Source organism: Lissotriton vulgaris, chromosome 5 (assembly GCF_964263255.1).
Source record: "Lissotriton vulgaris chromosome 5, aLisVul1.2, whole genome shotgun sequence".
Taxonomy (NCBI): Eukaryota; Metazoa; Chordata; class Amphibia; order Caudata; family Salamandridae; genus Lissotriton; species Lissotriton vulgaris.
Window position 1 is genome coordinate 717,687,155 of NC_141693.1, and position 26,289 is coordinate 717,713,443.

Consider the following 26,289-nt stretch of genomic DNA (forward strand, 5'->3'; position numbering starts at 1 on the left):
ACCTTAGCCGGAGATTCACCTCTTTCTTGAACACGTGCACCTTAAACCAGATCATGCTGTAGCTGCATGACTCGACAAAGGCTACCTCCTCTGCCCGAGGCTAGTCCTGCCAAACTGGTCTTCGTGTCCATTGTACCTGATCATGATTAGGCGGCCGAAGCCGGTAGCCTTGCCCATTTACAACCCACAAACATCCCTTATCCCACTTTTCTATCTTCCACACCTGGCTCTGTTTCTTTCTTTCTGAATCTTTATTAGGGGGAGGTAACGAACTTTACGATGAGGCGGTCCGGGTCCTGAATGCAATATTGACAAGGAATTGTGACAAACTAGTGGGAACCCCTCTCTTCGCAATGTTTGGCCTCAGATATTATCGACGGTTCCTGTGTAACACCAAATATTTATTGTTTTAGACACAAAGGTTTTGGGAATGTATTACATGTAAAGAATTCGCCCCCAGCTTAAAATTTCGTATATAAGGAGCAACCCACTTTGTACAAATCGAACAGGCTCCTGATTACTGCCCGTGTGTAGTATCTGTGACTTCTGTGTCCCTGCAGTAATAAACCTTTGGTCTTTGACGCCACCATCGAGAAGCCCGTGTTTCTGTTCATTTGTGCACCAAGGCAGGTTGGAACTCCGGGGTCTTTGGGTGTTGTACCCTGACCCTCTGGACGGAACCAAAAAGTCCAGAACTCCAACCCCCTTTTGTACCGCTTTTTGCCGCCATAAGTGTGGCAGGGTATGCTCAGACGTGAGTCCCTTGCTCACTTTGCCACTGGATTCAAGCAAGCCGGGCTGAAGACGGCTGGAATGCCAGAAACCGGTCCTCAGAAGCTTGTTTCTGGTCCAGGGAAGACATGCTTGGCAGTTCGGGCTGGACTGTTCCCATGAGGCACAGGGTCAGACTGATTTGCATATAGCCATGTCTGAACTGGGGTGGCAAAGTGGGCTAAAGAACGCTGATGGATTAAACCCAGATCTTTTGACTGGGTGTGTGTGTTTGATTGATTCAGATGCTCCGTCCATCACCACCCCCTTTTGTACCGCTTTTGGCCGCCAGAAGTGTGGCAGGGTATGCTCAGACGTGAGTCCCTTGCTCACTTTGCCACTGGATTCAAGCAAGCCGGGCTGAAGACGGCTGGAATGCCAGAAACCGATCCTCAGAAGATTGTTTCCGGTCCAGGGAAGACATGGCTTGGCAGTTCGGGCTGGACTGTTCCCATGAGGCACAGGGTCAGACTGATTTGCATATAGCCATGTCTGAACAGGGGTGGCAGAGTAGGCTAAAGAACGGTGATGGATTAAACACAGATCTTTTGACTGGGTGTGAGTGTTTGATTGATTCAGATGCTCCGTCCATCACCACCCCCTTTTGTACCGCTTTGGCCGCCATAAGTGTGGCAGGGTATGCTCAGACGTGAGTCCCTTGCTCACTTTGTCACTGGATTCAAGCAAGCCGGGCTGAAGACGGCTGGAATGCCAGAAACCGGTCCTCGGAAGCTTGTTTCTGGTCCAGGGAAGACATGCTTGGCAGTTCGGGCTGGACTGTTCCCATGAGGCACAGGGTCAGACTGATTTGCATATAGCCATGTCTGAACTGGGGTGGCAGAGTGGGCTAAAGAACGGTGATGGATTAAACCCAGATCTTTTGACTGGGTGTGTGTGTTTGATTGATTCAGATGCTCCGTCCATCACCACCCCCTTTCGTACCGCTTTTGGCCGCCATAAGTGTGGCAGGGTATGCTCAGACGTGAGTCCCTTGCTCACTTTGCCACTGGATTCAAGCAAGCCGGGCTGAAGACGGCTGGAATGCCAGAAACCGATCCTCAGAAGCTTGTTTCCGGTCCAGGGAAGACATGGCTTGGCAGTTCGGGCTGGACCGTTCCCATGAGGCACAGGGTCAGACTGATTTGCATATAGCTATGTCTGAACTGGGGTGGCAGAGTGGGCTAAAGAATGGTGATGGATTAAACCCAGATCTTTTGACTGGGTGTGAGTGTTTGATTGATTCAGATGCTCCGTCCATCACCACCCTCTTTTGTACTGCTTTTGGCCACCATAAGTGTGGCAGGGTATGCTCAGACGTGAGTCCCTTGCTCACTTTGCCACTGGATTCAAGCAAGCCGGGCTGAAGACGGCTGGAATGCCAGAAACCGGTCCTCGGAAGCTTATTTCCGGTCCAGGGAAGACATGGCTTGGCAGTTCGGGCTGGACTGTTCCCATGAGGCACAGGGTCAGACTGATTTGCATATAGCCATGTCTGAACAGGGGTGGCAGAGTAGGCTAAAGAACGGTGATGGATTAAACACAGATCTTTTGACTGGGTGTGAGTGTTTGATTGATTCAGATGCTCCGTCCATCACCACCCCCTTTTGTACCGCTTTGGCCGCCATAAGTGTGGCAGGGTATGCTCAGACGTGAGTCCCTTGCTCACTTTGTCACTGGATTCAAGCAAGCCGGGCTGAAGACGGCTGGAATGCCAGAAACCGGTCCTCGGAAGCTTGTTTCCGGTCCAGAGAAGACATGGCTTGGCAGTTCGGGCTGGACTGTTCCCATGAGGCACAGGGTCAGACTGATTTGCATATAGCCATGTCTGAACTGGGGTGGCAGAGTGGGCTAAAGAACGGTGATGGATTAAACCCAGATCTTTTGACTGGGTGTGAGTGTTTGATTGATTCAGATGCTCCGTCCATCACCACCCTCTTTTGTACTGCTTTTGGCCACCATAAGTGTGGCAGGGTATGCTCAGACGTGAGTCCCTTGCTCACTTTGCCACTGGATTCAAGCAAGCCGGGCTGAAGACGGCTGGAATGCCAGAAACCGGTCCTCTGAAGCTTGTTTCCGGTCCAGGGAAGACATGGCTTGGCAGTTCAGGCTGGACTGTTCCCATGAGGCACAGGGTCAGACTGATTTGCATATAGCCATGTCTGAACTGGGGTGGCAGAGTGAGCTAAAGAACGGTGATGGATTAAACCCAGATCTTTTGACTGGGTGTGAGTGTTTGATTGATCCAGATGCTCCGTCCATCACCACCCTCTTTTGTACCGCTTTTGGCCGCCATAAGTGTGGCAGGGTATGCTCAGACGTGAGTCCCTTGCTCACTTTGCCACTGGATTCAAGCAAGCGGGGCTGAAGACGGCTGGAATGCCAGAAACCGGTCCTCGGAAGCTTGTTTCCGGTCCAGAGAAGACATGGCTTGGCAGTTCGGGCTGGACTTTTCCCATGAGGCACAGGGTCAGACTGATTTGCATATAGCCATGTCTGAACTGGGGTGGCAGAGTGGGCTAAAGAACGGTGATGGATTAAACCCAGATCTTTTGACTGGGTGTGAGTGTTTGATTGATTCAGATGCTCCGTCCATCACCACCCCCTTTTGTACTGCTTTTGGCCGCCATAAGTGTGGCAGGGTATGCTCAGACGTGAGTCCCTTGCTCACTTTTCCACTGGATTCAAGGAAGCCGGGCTGAAGACGGCTGGAATGCCAGAAACCGGTCCTCTGAAGCTTGTTTCCGGTCCAGGGAAGACATGGCTTGGCAGTTCAGGCTGGACTGTTCCCATGAGGCACAGGGTTAGACTGATTTGCATATAGCCATGTCTGAACTGGGGTGGCAGAGTGGGCTAAAGAACGGTGATGGATTAAACCCAGATCTTTTGACTGGGTGTGAGTGTTTGATTGATTCAGATGCTCCGTCCATCACCACCCCCTTTTGTACCGCTAATGGCCGCCATAAGTGTGGCAGGGTATGCTCAGACGTGAGTCCCTTGCTCACTTTGCCACTAGATTCAAGCAAGCCGGGCTGAAGACAGCTGGAATGCCAAAAACCGGTCCTCTGAAACTTGTTTCCGGTCCAGGGAAGACATGGCTTGGCAGTTCGGGCTGGACTGTTCCCATGAGGCACAGGGTCAGACTGATTTGCATATAGCCATGTCTGAACTGGGGTGGCAGAGTGGGCTAAAGAACGGTGATGGATTAAACCCAGATCTTTTGACTGGGTGTGAGTGTTTGATTGATTCAGATGCTCCGTCCATCACCACCCCCTTTTGTACCGCTTTTGGCCGCCATAAGTGTGGCAGGGTATGCTCAGACGTGAGTCCCTTGCTCACTTTGCCACTTGATTCAAGCACGCCGGGCTGAAGACGGCTGGAATGCCAGAAACCGGTCCTCGGAAGCTTGTTTCCGGTCCAGGGAAGACATGGCTTGGCAGTTCGGGCTGGACTTTTCCCATGAGGCACAGGGTCAGACTGATTTGCATATAGCCATGTCTGAACTAGGGTGGCAGAGTGGGCTAAAGAACGGTGATGGATTAAACCCAGATCTTTTGACTGGGTGTGAGTGTTTGATTGATTCAGATGCTCCGTCCATCACCACCCTCTTTTGTACCGCTTTTGGCCGCCATAAGTGTGGCAGGGTATGCTCAGACGTGAGTCCCTTGCTCACTTTGCCACTGGATTCAAGCAAGCCGGGCTGAAGACGGCTGGAATGCCAGAAACCGGTCCTCGGAAGCTTGTTTCCGGTCCAGGGAAGACATGCTTGGCAGTTCGGGCTGGACTGTTCCCATGAGGCACGGGGTCAGACTGATTTGCATATAGCCATGTCTGAACTGGGGTGGCAGAGTGGGCTAAAGAACGGTGATGGATTAAACCCAGATCTTTTGACTGGGTGTGAGTGTTTGATTGATTCAGATGCTCCATCCATCACCACCCCCTTTTGTACCGCTTTTGGCCGCCATAAGTGTGGCAGGGTATGCTCAGACGTGAGTCCCTTGCTCACTTTGCCACTGGATTCAAGCAAGCCGGGCTGAAGACGGCTGGAATGCCAGAAACTGGTCCTCTGAAGCTTGTTTCCGGTCCAGGGAAGACATGGCTTGGCAGTTCAGGCTGGACTGTTCCCATGAGGCACAGGGTCAGACTGATTTGCATATAGCCATGTCTGAACTGGGGTGGCAGAGTGGGCTAAAGAACGGTGATGGATTAAACCCAGATCTTTTGACTGGGTGTGAGTGTTTGATTGATCCAGATGCTCCGTCCATCACCACCCCCTTTTGTACCGCTTTTGGCCGCCATAAGTGTGGCAGGGTATGCTCAGACGTGAGTCCCTTGCTCACTTTGCCACTGGATTCAAGCAAGCGGGGCTGAAGACGGCTGGAATGCCAGAAACCAGTCCTCGGAAGCTTTCTTCCGGTCCAGGGAAGACATGGCTTGGCAGTTCGGGCTGGACTTTTCCCATGAGGCACAGGGTCAGACTGATGTGCATATAGCCATGTCTGAACTGGGGTGGCAGAGTGGGCTAAAGAACGGTGATGGATTAAACCCAGAACTTTTGACTGGGTGTGAGTGTTTGATTGATTCAGATGCTCCGTCCATCACCACCCCCTTTTGTACCGCTTTTTGCCGCCATAAGTGTGGCAGGGTATGCTCAGACGTGAGTCCCTTGCTCACTTGCCACTGGATTCAAGCAAGCCGGGCTGAAGACGGCTGGAATTCCAGAAACCGGTCCTCGGAAGCTTATTTCCGGTCCAGGGAAGACATGGCTTGGCAGTTCGGGCTGGACTGTTCCCATGAGGCACAGGGTCAGACTGATTTGCATATAGCCATGTCTGAACAGGGGTGGCAGAGTAGGCTAAAGAACGGTGATGGATTAAACACAGATCTTTTGACTGGGTGTGAGTGTTTGATTGATTCAGATGCTCCGTCCATCACCACCCCCTTTTGTACCGCTTTGGCCACCATAAGTGTGGCAGGGTATGCTCAGACGTGAGTCCCTTGCTCACTTTGTCACTGGATTCAAGCAAGCCGGGCTGAAGACGGCTGGAATGCCAGAAACCGGTCCTCGGAAGCTTGTTTCCGGTCCAGGGAAGACATGGCTTGGCAGTTCGGGCTGGACTGTTCCCATGAGGCACAGGGTCAGACTGATTTGCATATAGCCATGTCTGAACTGGGGTGGCAGAGTGGGCTAAAGAACGGTGATGGATTAAACCCAGATCTTTTGACCGGGTGTGAGTGTTTGATTGATTCAGATGCTCCGTCCATCACCACCCCCTTTTGTACCGCTAATGGCCGCCATAAGTGTGGCAGGGTATGCTCAGACGTGAGTCCCTTGCTCACTTTGCCACTGGATTCAAGCAAGCCGGGCTGAAGACAGCTGGAATGCCAAAAACCGGTCCTCTGAAACTTGTTTCCGGTCCAGGGAAGACATGGCTTGGCAGTTCGGGCTGGACTGTTCCCATGAGGCACAGGGTCAGACTGATTTGCATATAGCCATGTCTGAACTGGGGTGGCAGAGTGGACTAAAGAACGGTGATGGATTAAACCCAGATCTTTTGACTGGGTGTGAGTGTTTGATTGATTCAGATGCTCCGTCCATCACCACCCCCTTTTGTACCGCTTTTGGCCGCCATAAGTGTGGCAGGGTATGCTCAGACGTGAGTCCCTTGCTCACTTCGCCACTGGATTCAAGCAAGCCGGGCTGAAGACGGCTGGAATGCCAGAAACCGGTCCTCTGAAGCTTGTTTCCGGTCCAGGGAAGACATGGCTTGGCAGTTCAGGCTGGACTGTTCCCATGAGGCACAGGGTCAGACTGATTTGCATATAGCCATGTCTGAACTGGGGTGGCAGAGTGGGCTAAAGAACGGTGATGGATTAAACCCAGATCTTTTGACTGGGTGTGAGTGTTTGATTGATTCAGATGCTCCGTCCATCACCACCCCCTTTTGTACCGCTAATGGCCGCCATAAGTGTGGCAGGGTATGCTCAGACGTGAGTCCCTTGCTCACTTTGCCACTGGATTCAAGCAAGCCGGGCTGAAGACAGCTGGAATGCCAAAAACTTGTCCTCTGAAACTTGTTTCCGGTCCAGGGAAGACATGGCTTGGCAGTTCGGGCTGGACTGTTCCCATGAGGCACAGGGTCAGACTGATTTGCATATAGCCATGTCTGAACTGGGGTGGCAGAGTGGGCTAAAGAACGGTGATGGATTAAACCCAGATCTTTTGACTGGGTGTGAGTGTTTAATTGATTCAGATGCTCCGTCCATCACCACCCCCTTTTGTACCGCTTTTGGCCGCCATAAGTGTGGCAGGGTATGCTCAGACGTGAGTCCCTTGCTCACTTTGCCACTGGATTCAAGCACGCCGGGCTGAAGACGGCTGGAATGCCAGAAACCGGTCCTCGGAAGCTTGTTTCCGGTCCAGAGAAGACATGGCTTGGCAGTTCGGGCTGGACTTTTCCCATGAGGCACAGGGTCAGACTGATTTGCATATAGCCATGTCTGAACTGGGGTGGCAGAGTGGGCTAAAGAACGGTGATGGATTAAACCCAGATCTTTTGACTGGGTGTGAGTGTTTGATTGATTCAGATGCTCTGTCCATCACCACCCCCTTTTGTACCACTTTTGGCCGCCATAAGTGTGGCAGGGTATGCTCAGACGTGAGTCCCTTGCTCACTTTGCCACTGGATTCAAGCAAGCCGGGCTGAAGACGGCTGGAATGCCAGAAACCGGTCCTCGGAAGCTTGTTTCCGGTCCAGGGAAGACATGCTTGGCAGTTCGGTCTGGACTGTTCCCATGAGGCACAGGGTCAGACTGATTTGCATATAGCCATGTCTGAACTGGGGTGGCAGAGTGGGCTAAAGAACGGTGATGGATTAAACCCAGATATTTTGACTGGGTGTGAGCGTTTGATTGATTCAGATGCTCCGTCCATCACCACCCCCTTTTGTACCGCTTTTGGCCGCCATAAGTGTGGCAGGGTATGCTCAGACGTGAGTCCCTTGCTCACTTTGCCACTGGATTCAAGCAAGCCGGGCTGAAGACGGCTGGAATGCCAGAAACCGGTCCTCTGAAGCTTGTTTCCGGTCCAGGGAAGACATGGCTTGGCAGTTCAGGCTGGACTGTTCCCATGAGGCACGGGGTCAGACTGATTTGCATATAGCCATGTCTGAACTGGGGTGGCAGAGTGGGCTAAAGAACGGTGATGGATTAAACCCAGATCTTTTGACTGGGTGTGAGTGTTTGATTGATTCAGATGCTCCATCCATCACCACCCCCTTTTGTACCGCTTTTGGCCGCCATAAGTGTGGCAGGGTATGCTCAGACGTGAGTCCCTTGCTCACTTTGCCACTGGATTCAAGCAAGCCGGGCTGAAGACGGCTGGAATGCCAGAAACTGGTCCTCTGAAGCTTGTTTCCGGTCCAGGGAAGACATGGCTTGGCAGTTCAGGCTGGACTGTTCCCATGAGGCACAGGGTCAGACTGATTTGCATATAGCCATGTCTGAACTGGGGTGGCAGAGTGGGCTAAAGAACGGTGATGGATTAAACCCAGATCTTTTGACTGGGTGTGAGTGTTTGATTGATCCAGATGCTCCGTCCATCACCACCCCCTTTTGTACCGCTTTTGGCCGCCATAAGTGTGGCAGGGTATGCTCAGACGTGAGTCCCTTGCTCACTTTGCCACTGGATTCAAGCAAGCGGGGCTGAAGACGGCTGGAATGCCAGAAACCAGTCCTCGGAAGCTTTTTTCCGGTCCAGGGAAGACATGGCTTGGCAGTTCGGGCTGGACTTTTCCCATGAGGCACAGGGTCAGACTGATGTGCATATAGCCATGTCTGAACTGGGGTGGCAGAGTGGGCTAAAGAACGGTGATGGATTAAACCCAGAACTTTTGACTGGGTGTGAGTGTTTGATTGATCCAGATGCTCCGTCCATCACCACCCTCTTTTGTACCGCTTTTGGCCGCCATAAGTGTGGCAGGGTATGCTCAGACGTGAGTCCCTTGCTCACTTTGCCACTGGATTCAAGCAAGCGGGGCTGAAGACGGCTGGAATGCCAGAAACCGGTCCTCGGAAGCTTGTTTCCGGTCCAGAGAAGACATGGCTTGGCAGTTCGGGCTGGACTTTTCCCATGAGGCACAGGGTCAGACTGATTTGCATATAGCCATGTCTGAACTGGGGTGGCAGAGTGGGCTAAAGAACGGTGATGGATTAAACCCAGATCTTTTGACTGGGTGTGAGTGTTTGATTGATTCAGATGCTCCGTCCATCACCACCCCCTTTTGTACTGCTTTTGGCCGCCATAAGTGTGGCAGGGTATGCTCAGACGTGAGTCCCTTGCTCACTTTTCCACTGGATTCAAGGAAGCCGGGCTGAAGACGGCTGGAATGCCAGAAACCGGTCCTCTGAAGCTTGTTTCCGGTCCAGGGAAGACATGGCTTGGCAGTTCAGGCTGGACTGTTCCCATGAGGCACAGGGTTAGACTGATTTGCATATAGCCATGTCTGAACTGGGGTGGCAGAGTGGGCTAAAGAACGGTGATGGATTAAACCCAGATCTTTTGACTGGGTGTGAGTGTTTGATTGATTCAGATGCTCCGTCCATCACCACCCCCTTTTGTACCGCTAATGGCTGAGGTTCCGTGACGGTTCCGTGACGACTTGAACCCGTGTTTTCAAGTTCGTCGGAAATACATAATATTGGTATCAGTGAACCGCAAATGATCCATTTAGTATATCCTAGTGTTTTCGCTACGCTACGAGCAAGAGCACTCCTTCCATTGACATATTTCTGATATACCCACGGCATCCATCTTAGATCATGGCCGCCATTTTGTGTTTCCTTGCCCTCACATATGCAATAGCCTCTGATCACTTCATTCACTCCACTTTGATTAAGGACACGTAGCCTTAGCCGGAGATTCACCCTTTTATGACACGTGCACCTTAAACCAGATCACGCTGTAGCTGCATGACTCGACAAAGGCTGCCTTCTCTGCCCGAGGCCAGTCTTGCCAAACTGGTCTTCGTGTCCATTGTACCTGATCATGATTAGGCGGCCGAAGCCGGTAGCCTTGCCCATTTACAACCCACAAACATCCCTTATCCCGCTTTTCTATCTTCCACACCTGGCTCTGTTTCTTTCTTTCTGAATCTTTATTAGGGGGAGGTAACGAACTTTACGATGAGGCGGTCCGGGTCCTGAATGCAATATTGACAGGGAATTGTGACAAACTAGTGGGAACCCCTCTTTTCGCAATGTTTGGCCTCAGATATTATCGACGGTTCCTGTGTAACACCAAATATTTATTGTTTTAGACACAAAGGTTTTGGGAATGTATTACATGTAAAGAATTCGCCCCCAGCTAAAAATTTCGTATATAAGGAGCAACCCACTTTGTACAAATGGAACAGGCTCCTAGTCTCTGCCCGTGTGTAGATTCTGTGACTTCTGTGTCCCTGCAGTAATAAACCTTTGGTCTTTGACGCCACCATCGAGAAGCCTGTGTTTCTGTTCATTTGTGCACCAAGGCAGGTGGAACTCCGGGGTCTTTGGGTGTTGTACCCTGACACCTCTGGACGGAACCAAAAAAAGTCCAGAACTCCAATTGGCGCCCAACGTGGGGCGACGTCATTCGGTACCGGTCCAAAAGCCTGAAGAGTTCGAGAAGCTTCGTGTGAAGATTCCTGAGGGAGGCGCCCCACTTCATCGATCCCGGCATATCGCAAAAGTGGCCCGAAGTTCTCTTCCACGAGGGTTTCCCGTTCAGGACGGCTGCAGTGGGCCGTTGCCTTGACCGTCGCCCTGTCTTGGACCCGAAGTGGTGCAGTCCTTAGTACGGCGAAACGTGACAGGTTTCTCCTTGGTGACGTCTTCAGTGACTCAGTTAAGTATTTAGTGATAGCTAGCTGGTTACTTTGTGAGGATTGTTAAAATCCTTGATCGGTTCTTGGTTTGGTTTGGTTTTGTCAGATTATCACTAGTTGTTCTAGTTACGATAATCTATTTGGTTTAGTTTGGGTATCGATACATCAGTTCGTTTTGGTAGGCCTAAGTTCTTGGTTCGAGTGCACATATTTGTTCCGTGTTTGTTTGTTTTGTGTTCCTGACTGAAAATGGTAAGTCGGAAAATGTTGTCTTGTTTTAGTTGCAACAGTGACTCACGATTGGAGGACTCTTGTCTGGTTCCTCCGATTGGGACTCCCCTATATGATTTATATTGCAAGTATGGCGTGGGTCCTATATCTTATAATGAGATATGGGTCCGTTATTGTAAGAAGGATGGTGTCCTTAGTTGGCCACTGCATGGTAGTTTTGAACCAGAGATTCTCGACAACCTAGAAGCGAAATTGTTCAGGAAGAAAGCCCGGCCGGCAATGTTTGATTCTTTCCGTTACTGGCGAAAAGAATCCAAACAGAGAGAAATGAAAAGGTTAAAGAAAGAGCAGAAAGAACAAGAAGAGTTAACTCTAGAGCAAGCGGCTAAACAGTTGCAGGCTAACGAGTGTGAGAAGGCCATAGATGTAGCTATTAGAGAGCATAACTTAGCGATTGACAAGTGCTATCCTGCCTTGCCATCGAAAACAGCTAAGATACTAGAGGATTCTGAAAACGATCCTCTGTTGTCTTATCTGTTACGGTCACCTCCACCGTATGCACAAGGTGCTACGGCTCCGCCTGTCCCGAATGTTCAATTGCCGGTTGCTGGACAACCTGGTGCTCCTGCTCCTGTTCCTCAGAATCAAGTTCCTGTACTTCCTGTGGTGAATGTGAATGTTCCTACAGCTCCTCCTCTTCCTACACTGCCAGCTCCTGTACCTACTGCTCCAGAAACTATTTTCCTCGATACTCCTACTGTGTCGTCATCTATTCCTACCTCTACTGCATTCTCTATGTCTGCGAGTGTGCTAACTCCACTTTCTGTTCGTCGAAGAATCACTGATTCTGTTACTAATATGCTGTCTCCTATATATAAAACTTTGATTAAGACTCCTACTACTGACTCTGTTCAGAGACGGAGTCAGCTTCCAAGTACTGAGGAACGGGGAGTTTTAGATTCCACGGCTCTCAGATGGATTTCGAAGAGTAGAAGATATAGTGCGAGAGATGTGTTAGACACATTTATGCAGTGGGGGGAACCAACACAACGATACGTCTTTGATGAGATGTGCTCGTTGTTACGTGAAGAGATAAAAGAAGACGATGTCGAATCAGATTTGGAAGATTTAATTAGGGTTCAAAAGGAGTTTGCTGCTGGAATGATAGTGGGTGAGAATATAAAGGAAGCGATGGAACTCATTTTACGTTTTAGGAATGATCCATCTCTTCGTTCACCGAGAGATTTAGAAAAAGGTAAAGTGAAGCTAAGTCGCCAATATCCTATGAGGGAGGTTCCTCCAATTTGGCGCGAAGCTGTGCAAGCTGATCATAATGCTGGTATTGTAGCTGCTCCAGCACAGTTCCAACGAGTATGGATACACATTCCATGGAAGCGAGCAGAAGTGTTAGCGGTGAAACAGGCCTTGCCAGATCCACGTAAGAATCCGGCTGGATATTACAAGGAATTAACACAGACGGTTGAGGCTTGTATAATGAACTTAGCCGACATTGATATGTTGTTTGGTAATGTAGTTCCGCAACCAGTGTGGGCTAAAATTCGTAGAGAGGATCATCAGGCTGCTTTAGGTGGTGATTGGGCAGCTATCACTGCAGCAGATGGTCAACAAATAGGTGGTGCAAAACCCGAACCTCTGATTGCTAATCTGCCAGGTAGAATAATTGATCTAATGAAAACTCTGATGCCAGCATTACGTGTTAATTGGGACAAGTTGTCAGCATGTAGGCAGAAGAAAGACGAAAGTGTCTCGGACTTCTTCACGAGGTTCGAAGAGACTTTTGTGGATCATAGTGGTCAGGACATGAGTACAGAAGGAGGACAAAGATTGTTTGTCGATAAATTTGTGCATAATTTGTTACCTGAATTATGCAATAAACTGAAAGACTCAGAAAGTGCGTGGGCTGTATCTACGACAGCGCAAATACTTGCGACTGCACAGTACTACGAAAATAGGGATAAAGAGGAAAAGGAGAAATCAGAGAAGAAAACGAAAGATTTAAAAACTAAAGTTCTTTTGCAGCAGGCGTATCCGCCTCGCGCGAATCAGACTAATACGCAGCAAAACTCATACCAAAGGACAGATTATAGTACATCAAGGCCTCAATATCAGTGGAATCAGTGTGCGTACTGCAAGAAAGAGGGTCATTATAAAAATGAATGTCCGATCTTAGCGCAAAATAATACAGCAGCAGCTCAGAGAGGTCGTGGTGGTTTTGTGCAGAATTCTAGAGGACGAGGACGAGGTGCTATGCCTCCACAAACGAATGATCGTCCCTCCAATCACTTTGATCAGCGAAATGGACAATCTGCTCAGCAAAATAGATCTCAACAATATCTTGTTGAAGACTATTGTGAAGTAGATGAGGGTTTTCAGCAAAATGGGTACTAGGACAGCCATGGACAGAGAGAGGGAGTAGTATCAGTTCCAGTGGATCAGAGTGGGCCTTATGTCGCAGTAGCAACATCAGGTGTAGTCGAACCGTTTCTGTTGGATACTGGTGCCGCAAAAAGTTCTATCATTCATGCAAAACTCCCTGGCGCACCTTTGTCTGGCTCAACAAATGTTTCCGTAGGTTTTTCAGGCGCCCCTGTGTACAACCCGATATCTGGTCCTTTGTCTATTTCTGTTGGACCGTGCCAATTGAAAGCACCCCTGATTTTGACAACAGGTTGTAATGAAAACCTGCTTGGTTTAGATTTGTTAAAAAGACTATATGCGACATTGTACTGTTCTCCGGAAGGAGTACAGCTTACGTTGGGTAAAAATATCACCTCTCCGATGTATTTGTCAATGGACGCACTCCCGCCGGAGCTACGTTCACTCCCTGATTCTCTTTGGGCGACTGGTCCTAACGATGTAGGTCTCCTAGAAATTCCACCGTATGTAGTAAATTTGAAAACGAATGTAAAATTTCCAAGAATTCCCCAATACAAAATCTCGAGTGAAGGTGAGCGTGCACTTTTATTGATTGTGCAAGACTTGATTAAGAAGGGTGTGGTTGAGGAAACTAGAGGAAATGTCTGTAACAGTCCTGTATTACCGATTCTGAAACGAACTGATCCTACAAAACCTCCAGTTTATAGGTTTGTCATAGACCTTAGAGAAGTTAATAAGATCGTAATCCCGCAGTTTCCTGTAGTACCAGACATTACTGCCCTGTTAACATTGATTCCTGCCACAGCTACATGGTTCTCAGTTATTGACCTAAAGAATGCCTTTTTCAGCATTCCGATAGCCGAAGAAAGTAGGGATATTTTCGGCTTCTGTTTAGAAGGTCGCAGTTTCAGATTTAAACGCGCTCCACAAGGCTATTGTGAAAGTCCATCCATTTACAGTCAAGCATTAAAAAGCCAGTTAGATTCTTTTGTCCTTCCTCCAGGTTCTGCCCTTGTACAGTACGTAGACGATCTTTTAGTGGCTGCCGATGACAAGGAAACTTGCAAAGCAGCTACAATTTCCCTATTGCATCATTTGTCTAATTTGAATCATAAGGTGTCTCCTTCCAAAATGCAATACTGCTGCCAAGAAGTGACCTACCTAGGTCACCTCTTATCAAAGGAGGGAAGGAAGTTGACCCCAGAAAGAATAAAAGCCATTACGCAGACGAGTGTTCCACGCACACAGAGAGAAGTACGTGCCTTCCTAGGTATTACCTCTTATTGTAGGCAGTGGATTCCAAATTTTTTCTCTTTTAGCGAAACCATTGGTAGCTTTGACTGGGAAAAATGTTCCGAGTCCGGTGCCATGGTCTGATGAATGTCAAAAGAGTTTTACTGAATTACGAAAAGCATTGTGTTCAGCTCCTGTATTGGGTACACCTGATTACAGCAAGCCATTCACGCTCTACGTTCACGAAAGAGAAGGTTGTGCGTTGAGTGTTCTGACACAGAAATTTGGTGATAAACAACGCCCTTGTGCGTATTTTTCATCAACATTAGATCCGGTAGCTAGAGCGTTGCCTAGTTGTTTGAGAGCTACAGCGGCAGCTGCAGCTTCCATTCGACAATCTGCTGGTTTGGTGATGAACAATATGCTAGTGGTCATGGTTCCTCATGCAGTGGATACACTCATGAACCGAACAAAGACTCAACACCTGACTAGTGCGAGATTATCTGGTTACGAGCTGACATTACTAGCGAGTCATATTCAGATCAAAAGATGCAATGTATTGAATCCAGCAACATTGTTGCCGACTGATCAAGAGTCGAGTGATTCTGAGCCACATGACTGCTATTTCAAAACGGAGGAAGAGACAAAAGGACGTATCGATTTGAAGGATACTCCCCTATCAGATCCGGATGGTACGCTGTATGTGGACGGGTCATGTTTTAAATTGGAGAATGGTGATGTGACTGCTGCTTACGCAGTGACGACTTTGAAGACGATTGTGGAGACTGCAAGAGTAAGTCAGAATTCTGCCCAAGCTGCAGAATTAATAGCTCTAACGAGAGCGTGTGTTTTAGCTGAGGGAAAAAGAGTGAATGTGTTCACAGATAGTCAGTACGCATTTGGCGTGGCCCATAGTTTTGGCCGGTTGTGGAGAGAAAGGGGTTTCATTACGTCCCATGGGACTAAGATCCAACATGGTCAGCTAGTTAACGACTTGTTGGAATCTCTAACCTTACCGACTGAAGTTGCGATTGTGAAGTGCAGTGCTCATAAAGCAATCACGGATGATGTTGGTCGTGGGAATGCCTTTGCTGATGAAACTGCTAAACAGACAGCTAGAGACATGATGAGTAGAATGTATGTTGCTACGTCTGCAAGATGGATTGCTGAGTCTGGAATGTGTGAGGACACTATGGAAAGTGTGAAAGAGATTCAGAAAGAAGCGACTGAGGAAGAGAAACGTGTATGGAAAGAAAGTACGGGCAAGTTGGACTCGAATGGATGTTGGATTGATTTGACAGAACAGCAGCGTTGGATGTTGCCCGATGCGTATGTGCTTGCAGTAGTGACGATGGCGCATGGAGTAGCGCATATAAGTTCTAAAGGGATATGTAAGATGTTGGCTCCGGTCTGGAAAAATGAGGGAATCAGTAAGTGTGCAGAGAGAGTGGTGAAAAATTGTATGGTGTGCTTGATGCATAATCCTGGCAAGGGAACTCCAACTCCAGCTGGTCATTTCGCTCCTCCTTCCTGCCCCTTTGAAGTGATTCAGTTAGACTTCATTCACATGGAACGCTGCAACAATTTAAAGTACGTCCTGGTGGTAGTTTGTGCTTTTTCCAGGTGGATAGAAGCATACCCACTAAAGGACAACACTGCTCTATCTACTGCCAAAATTCTTCTCAAGGAATTTTTCCCTAGGTATGGAATGCCACGGATTGTATGGTCAGATAACGGAAGTGAGTTTATAGGGAAAGTTATGCAGAGTGTGTGTGCCGGCCTAGGATTGAAACAGAAATTCCATAGTGCAAACCATCCCCAGTCTGCTGGTTTAGTCGAGGGTTATAATGGCACCCTCAAGCTTAAGATAGCCAAAATACAAGCATCCACAGGTTTAGCTTGGCCAGACGCACTTCCTTTGGCCTTGTTATCAACGAGAGCAACAGTGCATTCTAGAATAGGGCTTTCTCCATACGAGATTGTGTTTGGCCGCCCGGCAAATATCTGGGGTGTGCCGAGGCCTAAACAATTTTGCTCGATTGAATATCCTATGTTGATAGACTACCTTTACGACTTGACTGCTAAATTGAGTCTTATTCATCAACAGGTCTTCGATGCTTTGCCAAAACCTCCGGAGAGTCCAGGGCATCAACTGAAACCCGGCGACCACGTGGTGGTCAGAAACTTCGCGAGGACAAAGAATCTTCAGCCTCGCTACATCGGCCCCTTCCAGGTCCTGCTGGCAACGAGGACAGCCGTACGTGTCGCTGGCCGAAAACACTGGATTCACGCTTCTCACGTAAAGCGTGTTCCGTTGCCACTGCCTTACGACGACTGGGTGAAGAAGGGAATTGGTGCCTCCGAATCTGAAATCACCCCGAAATTTATCCCTTTCAGTGATGCCGATTTGATTACTGACACTTCAAAACCTGACTCTCCTCCTGAAAAAACTCCTTTGAACACTGAACATTTGTCTCCAGCATCAGAAGAAACTTTGTTATCTGCGAACTTAAACTCTGCAACAGATGCTAGTGATACACTATTTTCCGATCAGACAGTACCAGCGAAGCAGAGATACAACCTTAGAAGCCATAAAAAGGACAAATAAAGCAGGCAACTGCATATTGTAATTTTTGATATATTGAACTTTTGCCTTCAGCCAGGAAGTTTGCTATTGTTTATTGTTTTTAAATTGCCTTGCCGTCTGGGTAGCCGTAGGGTCGTGGCTGTGTGCCTAGTTTGAATTTGCAGGGGTCTGACACAAGGTCGATCTTTCTGTTGGTTCTGGGAACTCCCAGGGCTGATAGAGGCATTTTCATCTACGTACACATCATCAGTGGTCGCGAGCGGATTGTAGAAGATGGAGCTTCCTGCGCTGCAACGAGAAAATGTGATTTACGTTCGCAGAAACAGACTTAATAGAATTCTTCACAGCAAATGTTTTCTGATGCAATGTGCCATTACATTTTTGATTGTTTTAGCAACATTGGTGGGTGGAATCGTCTTTAGCATAAATTTGATTTTTGTGCCAGTTACTACAGTACCTCCCCTTGATCCTGCTATTTCTACTGTTTCTTCTATACACTCATTTCACTCATTTCCTGAACATGAGCAAGCCAGACGCTCAGAGTTCATCAACAACACTTTTGTACAGCTCTTGCACCAACACCAACTGGTAGTTAACACTACAGACTGCTGGGTGTGTGGCTTGATACCTCACACTATGGATAAAGGTATTCCCTATCTGGTTTTGCCTTACAGCTATAATGGATCATTTCAGGCCTTCCAAACCATCTTTGCTTATGCCCTTGAAACCTATCCTCCACGTCCACCGCGTTCCACTAAATATAACTCTGCTAACAAAGCCTTAGTCCAGGGAATTATTGACATGGTCAAGGACGTCAATAATACTCCATCCTACCCTAGAGACGAATTGCGAGTATATTTAAGTTGGAATACTTCAGAGTATCGCCTTAGTTTAGGAGAAAGCAAGCGTAAAAGCTCAACTCCAATCTGGGTCGTACCTCACCGAGGTCAGGTCTGTTTGCAAGGTAATGGGAGAAATCCGAGAGCTCAGCTAGGGAGGAGTGAGTGCGTAGAGACTTATGTGTTTCCGGCTAACTCTTCCCCTGCCTTTCTTACTGCTAGGGGTACCTATTTCATTTGTCGAGACAGAGCTTATACATGGTTGCCTGCCGACTTCTCAGGATCATGTTATATTGCTCGACTATTGCCTCCGACATACACTGCTTCACCTGATTACCACAGAACAAGAGTAGCAAGAGGTGTCTTCAGCAAGGAAGATACCGCTGGTCAGGAAGCTGGAGACTTCTTCAAAGGCTTCCTTCCGTTCTGGGGACCTATGGCCAATAGTAGAAACATACGTCAGCTAACACGGGTAGTTGAATCTACTATTACCGAAACTGCTGGTGCCCTTAGCAATCTGACAGCTGAGCTTCAGGCGGATAGGCTCATGACGTTGCAGAACCGTATGGTTCTAGACGTTATACTTGCAGATCGAGGTGGGGTATGCAGAATGATCCAATCGAGCTGCTGTGTCTTTATACCTAATAATGCTCCAACAGTCTATGAGGCGATCTCTAAGTTGCACAAGATTTCAGACTCCATACATGTAGACAAAGGAAACTGGTCCTTCATGGAGTGGTTTTGGACTCTGATATCAGCGTGGGGATGGAAGGTTCTAATGGTCATTGGTATCATCCTAGTATTCCTATTCTCATGTTGTCTGATTATCCAGTGTGGTCCTGCTCTGTGTAGTCTTTGTGCTGCAACTTGTCTCAGAAAACCACCTGCGTTTGGAGAAAAGACACGAGAAAGGATGATGATACAACAGCATGTCACTGACCTGATGAGCATAGAATTAGATTCTGACATAGACTGAGTAATTGCCTATGTAAGGGCAAAAGGAGGGTCTGAGGTTCCGTGACGGTTCCGTGACGACTTGAACCCGTGTTTTCAAGTTCGTCGGAAATACATAATATTGGTATCAGTGAACCGCAAATGATCCATTTAGTATATCCTAGTGTTTTCGCTACGCTACGAGCAAGAGCACTCCTTCCATTGACATATTTCTGATATACCCACGGCATCCATCTTAGATCATGGCCGCCATTTTGTGTTTCCTTGCCCTCACATATGCAATAGCCTCTGATCACTTCATTCACTCCACTTTGATTAAGGACACGTAGCCTTAGCCGGAGATTCACCCTTTTATGACACGTGCACCTTAAACCAGATCACGCTGTAGCTGCATGACTCGACAAAGGCTGCCTTCTCTGCCCGAGGCCAGTCTTGCCAAACTGGTCTTCGTGTCCATTGTACCTGATCATGATTAGGCGGCCGAAGCCGGTAGCCTTGCCCATTTACAACCCACAAACATCCCTTATCCCGCTTTTCTATCTTCCACACCTGGCTCTGTTTCTTTCTTTCTGAATCTTTATTAGGGGGAGGTAACGAACTTTACGATGAGGCGGTCCGGGTCCTGAATGCAATATTGACAGGGAATTGTGACAAACTAGTGGGAACCCCTCTTTTCGCAATGTTTGGCCTCAGATATTATCGACGGTTCCTGTGTAACACCAAATATTTATTGTTTTAGACACAAAGGTTTTGGGAATGTATTACATGTAAAGAATTCGCCCCCAGCTAAAAATTTCGTATATAAGGAGCAACCCACTTTGTACAAATGGAACAGGCTCCTAGTCTCTGCCCGTGTGTAGATTCTGTGACTTCTGTGTCCCTGCAGTAATAAACCTTTGGTCTTTGACGCCACCATCGAGAAGCCCGTGTTTCTGTTCATTTGTGCACCAAGGCAGGTGGAACTCCGGGGTCTTTGGGTGTTGTACCCTGACACCTCTGGACGGAACCAAAAAAAGTCCAGAACTCCATGGCCGCCATAAGTGTGGCAGGGTATGCTCAGACGTGAGTCCCTTGCTCACTTTGCCACTAGATTCAAGCAAGTCGGGCTGAAGACAGCTGGAATGCCAAAAACCGGTCCTCTGAAACTTGTTTCCGGTCCAGGGAAGACATGGCTTGGCAGTTCGGGCTGGACTGTTCCCATGAGGCACAGGGTCAGACTGATTTGCATATAGCCATGTCTGAACTGGGGTGGCAGAGTGGGCTAAAGAACGGTGATGGATTAAACCCAGATCTTTTGACTGGGTGTGAGTGTTTGATTGATTCAGATGCTCCGTCCATCACCACCCCCTTTTGTACCGCTTTTGGCCGCCATAAGTGTGGCAGGGTATGCTCAGACGTGAGTCCCTTGCTCACTTTGCCACTGGATTCAAGCACGCCGGGCTGAAGACGGCTGGAATGCCAGAAACCGGTCCTCGGAAGCTTGTTTCCGGTCCAGGGAAGACATGGCTTGGCAGTTCGGGCTGGACTTTTCCCATGAGGCACAGGGTCAGACTGATTTGCATATAGCCATGTCTGAACTAGGGTGGCAGAGTGGGCTAAAGAACGGTGATGGATTAAACCCAGATCTTTTGACTGGGTGTGAGTGTTTGATTGATTCAGATGCTCCGTCCATCACCACCCTCTTTTGTACCGCTTTTGGCCGCCATAAGTGTGGCAGGGTATGCTCAGACGTGAGTCCCTTGCTCACTTTGCCACTGGATTCAAGCAAGCCGGGCTGAAGACGGCTGGAATGCCAGAAACCGGTCCTCGGAAGCTTGTTTCCGGTCCAGGGAAGACATGCTTGGCAGTTCGGGCTGGACTGTTCCCATGAGGCACAGGGTCAGACTGATTTGCATATAGCCATGTCTGAACTGGGGTGGCAGAGTGGACTAAAGAACGGTGATGGATTAAACCCAGATCTTTTGACTGGGTGTGAGTGTTTGATTGATTCAGATGCTCCGTCCATCACCACCCCCTTTTGTACCGCTTTTGGCCGCCATAAGTGTGGCAGGGTATGCTCAGACGTGAGTCCCTTGCTCACTTCGCCACTGGATTCAAGCAAGCCGGGCTGAAGACGGCTGGAATGCCAGAAACCGGTCCTCGGAAGCTTGTTTCTGGTCCAGGGAAGACATGCTTGGCAGTTCGGGCTGGACTGTTCCCATGAGGCACAGGGTCAGACTGATTTGCATATAGCCATGTCTGAACTGGGGTGGCAGAGTGGGCTAAAGAACGGTGATGGATTAAACCCAGATCTTTTGACTGGGTGTGTGTGTTTGATTGATTCAGATGCTCCGTCCATCACCACCCCCTTTTGTACCGCTTTTGGCCGCCATAAGTGTGGCAGGGTATGCTCAGACGTGAGTCCCTTGCTCACTTTGCCACTGGATTCAAGCAAGCCGGGCTGAAGACGGCTGGAATGCCAGAAACCGATCCTCAGAAGCTTGTTTCCGGTCCAGGGAAGACATGGCTTGGCAGTTCGGGCTGGACTGTTCCCATGAGGCACAGGGTCAGACTGATGTGCATATAGCCATGTCTGAACAGGGGTGGCAGAGTAGGCTAAAGAACAGTGATGGATTAAACACAGATCTTTTGACTGGGTGTGAGTGTTTGATTGATTCAGATGCTCCGTCCATCACCACCCCCTTTTGTACCGCTTTGGCCGCCATAAGTGTGGCAGGGTATGCTCAGACGTGAGTCCCTTGCTCACTTTGTCACTGGATTCAAGCAAACCGGGCTGAAGACGGCTGGAATGCCAGAAACCGGTCCTCGGAAGCTTGTTTCCGGTCCAGGGTAGACATGGCTTGGCAGTTCGGGCTGGACTGTTCCCATGAGGCACAGGGTCAGACTGATTTGCATATAGCCATGTCTGAACTGGGGTGGCAGAGTGGGCTAAAGAACGGTGATGGATTAAACCCAGATCTTTTGACTGGGTGTGAGTGTTTGATTGATTCAGATGCTCCGTCCATCACCACCCTCTTTTGTACTGCTTTTGGCCACCATAAGTGTGGCAGGGTATGCTCAGACGTGAGTCCCTTGCTCACTTTGCCACTGGATTCAAGCAAGCCGGGCTGAAGACGGCTGGAATGCCAGAAACCAGTCCTCGGAAGCTTGTTTCCGGTCCAGGGAAGACATGCTTGGCAGTTCAGGCTGGACTGTTCCCATGAGGCACAGGGTCAGACTGATTTGCATATAGCCATGTCTGAACTGGGGTGGCAGAGTGGGCTAAAGAACGGTGATGGATTAAACCCAGATCTTTTGACTGGGTGTGAGTGTTTGATTGATTCAGATGCTCCGTCCATCACCACCCCCTTTTGTACCGCTTTTGGCCGCCATAAGTGTGGCAGGGTATGCTCAGACGTGAGTCCCTTGCTCACTTTGCCACTGGATTCAAGCAAGCCGGGCTGAAGACGGCTGGAATGCCAGCAACCGGTCCTCTGAAGCTTGTTTCCGGTCCAGGGAAGACATGGCTTGGCAGTTCAGGCTGGACTGTTCCCATGAGGCACAGGGTCAGACTGATTTGCATATAGCCATGTCTGAACTGGGGTGGCAGAGTGGGCTAAAGAACGGTGATGGATTAAACCCAGAACTTTTGACTGGGTGTGAGTGTTTGATTGATTCAGATGCTCCGTCCATCACCACCCCCTTTTGTACTGCTTTGGCCGCCATAAGTGTGGCAGGGTATGCTCAGACGTGAGTCCCTTGCTCACTTTGTCACTGGATTCAAGCAAACCGGGCTGAAGACGGCTGGAATGCCAGAAACCGGTCCTCGGAAGCTTGTTTCCGGTCCAGGGTAGAAATGGCTTGGCAGTTCGGGCTGGACTGTTCCCATGAGGCACAGGGTCAGACTGATTTGCATATAGCCATGTCTGAACTGGGGTGGCAGAGTGGGCTAAAGAACGGTGATGGATTAAACCCAGATCTTTTGACTGGGTGTGAGTGTTTGATTGATTCAGATGCTCCGTCCATCACCACCCTCTTTTGTACCACTTTTGGCCACCATAAGTGTGGCAGGGTATGCTCAGACTTGAGTCCCTTGCTCACTTTGCCACTGGATTCAAGCAAGCCGGGCTGAAGACGGCTGGAATGCCAGAAACCGGTCCTCGGAAGCTTATTTCCGGTCCAGGGAAGACATGGCTTGGCAGTTCGGGCTGGACTGTTCCCATGAGGCACAGAGTCAGACTGATTTGCATATAGCCATGTCTGAACTGGGGTGGCAGAGTGGGCTAAAGAACGGTGATGGATTAAACCCAGATCTTTTGACTGGGTGTGAGTGTTTGATTGATTCAGATGCTCCGTCCATCACCACCCCCTTTTGTACTGCTTTTGGCCGCCATAAGTGTGGCAGGGTATGCTCATACGTGAGTCCCTTGCTCACTTTTCCACTGGATTCAAGCAAGCCGGGCTGAAGACGGCTGGAATGCCAGAAACCGGTCCTCTGAAGCTTGTTTCCGGTCCAGGGAAGACATGGCTTGGCAGTTCAGGCTGGACTGTTCCCATGAGGCACAGGGTTAGACTGATTTGCATATAGCCATGTCTGAACTGGGGTGGCAGAGTGGGCTAAAGAACGGTGATGGATTAAACCCAGATCTTTTGACTGGGTGTGAGTGTTTGATTGATTCAGATGCTCCGTCAATCACCACCCCCTTTTGTACCGCTAATGGCCGCCATAAGTGTGGCAGGGTATGCTCAGACGTGAGTCCCTTGCTCACTTTGCCACTGGATTCAAGCAAGCCGGGCTGAAGACAGCTGGAATGCCAAAAACCGGTCCTCTGAAACTTGTTTCCGGTCCAGGGAAGACATGGCTTGGCAGTTCGGGCTGGACTGTTCCCATGAGGCACAGGGTCAGACTGATTTGCATATAGCCATGTCTGAACTGGGGTGGCAGAGTGGGCTAAAGAACGGTGATGGATTAAACCCAGATCTTTTGACTGGGTGTGAGTGTTTGATTGATTCAGATGCTCCGTCCATCACCACCCCCTTTTGTACCGCTTTTGGCCGCCATAAGTGTGGCAGGGTATGCTCAGACGTGAGTCCCTTGCTCACTTTGCCACTGGATTCAAGCACGCCGGGCTGAAGACGGCTGGAATGCCAGAAACCGGTCCTCGGAAGCTTGTTTCCGGTCCAGGGAAGACATGGCTTGGCAGTTCGGGCTGGACTTTTCCCATGAGGCACAGGGTCAGACTGATTTGCATATAGCCATGTCTGAACTGGGGTGGCAGAGTGGGCTAAAGAACGGTGATGGATTAAACCCAGATCTTTTGACTGGGTGTGAGTGTTTGATTGATTCAGATGCTCCGTCCATCACCACCCCCTTTTGTACCACTTTTGGCCGCCATAAGTGTGGCAGGGTATGCTCAGACGTGAGTCCCTTGCTCACTTTGCCACTGGATTCAAGCAAGCCGGGCTGAAGACGGCTGGAATGCCAGAAACCGGTCCTCTGAAACTTGTTTCCGGTCCAGAGAAGACATGGCTTGGCAGTTCGGGTTGGACTGTTCCCATGAGGCACAGGGTCAGACTGATTTGCATATAGCCATGTCTGAACTAGGGTGGCAGAGTGGGCTAAAGAACGGTGATGGATTAAACCCAGATCTTTTGACTGGGTGTGAGTGTTTGATTGATTCAGATGCTCCGTCCATCACCACCCTCTTTTGTACCGCTTTTGGCCGCCATAAGTGTGGCAGGGTATGCTCAGACGTGAGTCCCTTGCTCACTTTGCCACTGGATTCAAGCAAGCCGGGCTGAAGACGGCTGGAATGCCAGAAACCGGTCCTCAGAAGCTTGTTTCCGGTCCAGGGAAGACATGCTTGGCAGTTCGGGCTGGACTGTTCCCATGAGGCACAGGGTCAGACTGATTTGCATATAGCCATGTCTGAACTGGGTGGCAGAGTGGGCTAAAGAACGGTGATGGATTAAACCCAGATCTTTTGACTGGGTGTGAGTGTTTGATTGATTCAGATGCTCCGTCCATCACCACCCCCTTTTGTACCGCTTTTGGCCGCCATAAGTGTGGCAGGGTATGCTCAGACGTGAGTCCCTTGCTCACTTTGCCACTGGATTCAAGCAAGCCGGGCTGAAGACGGCTGGAATGCCAGAAACCGGTCCTCTGAAGCTTGTTTCCGGTCCAGGGAAGACATGGCTTGGCAGTTCAGGCTGGACTGTTCACATGAGGCACAGGGTCAGACTGATTTGCATATAGCCATGTCTGAACTGGGGTGGCAGAGTGGGCTAAAGAACGGTGATGGATTAAACCCAGATCTTTTGACTGGGTGTGAGTGTTTGATTGATCCAGATGCTCCGTTCATCACCACCCCCTTTTGTACCGCTTTTGGCCGCCATAAGTGTGGCAGGGTATGCTCAGACGTGAGTCCCTTGCTCACTTTGCCACTGGATTCAAGCAAGCCGGGCTGAAGACGGCTGGAATGCCAGAAACCGATCCTCAGAAGATTGTTTCCGGTCCAGGGAAGACATGGCTTGGCAGTTCGGGCTGGACTGTTCCCATGAGGCACAGGGTCAGACTGATTTGCATATAGCCATGTCTGAACAGGGGTGGCAGACTAGGCTAAAGAACGGTGATGGATTAAACACAGATCTTTTGACTGGGTGTGAGTGTTTGATTGATTCAGATGCTCCCTCCATCACCACCCCCTTTTGTACCGCTTTTGGCCGCCATAAGTGTGGCAGGGTATGCTCAGACGTGAGTCCCTTGCTCACTTTGCCACTGGATTCAAGCACGCCGGGCTGAAGACGGCTGGAATGCCAGAAACCGGTCCTCGGAAGCTTGTTTCCGGTCCAGGGAAGACATGGCTTGGCAGTTCGGGCTGGACTTTTCCCATGAGGCACAGGGTCAGACTGATTTGCATATAGCCATGTCTGAACTAGGGTGGCAGAGTGGGCTAAAGAACGGTGATGGATTAAACCCAGATCTTTTGACTGGGTGTGAGTGTTTGATTGATTCAGATGCTCCGTCCATCACCACCCTCTTTTGTACCGCTTTTGGCCGCCATAAGTGTGGCAGGGTATGCTCAGACGTGAGTCCCTTGCTCACTTTGCCACTGGATTCAAGCAAGCCGGGCTGAAGACGGCTGGAATGCCAGAAACCGGTCCTCGGAAGCTTGTTTCCGGTCCAGGGAAGACATGCTTGGCAGTTCGGGCTGGACTGTTCCCATGAGGCACAGGGTCAGACTGATTTGCATATAGCCATGTCTGAACTGGGGTGGCAGAGTGGACTAAAGAACGGTGATGGATTAAACCCAGATCTTTTGACTGGGTGTGAGTGTTTGATTGATTCAGATGCTCCGTCCATCACCACCCCCTTTTGTACCGCTTTTGGCCGCCATAAGTGTGGCAGGGTATGCTCAGACGTGAGTCCCTTGCT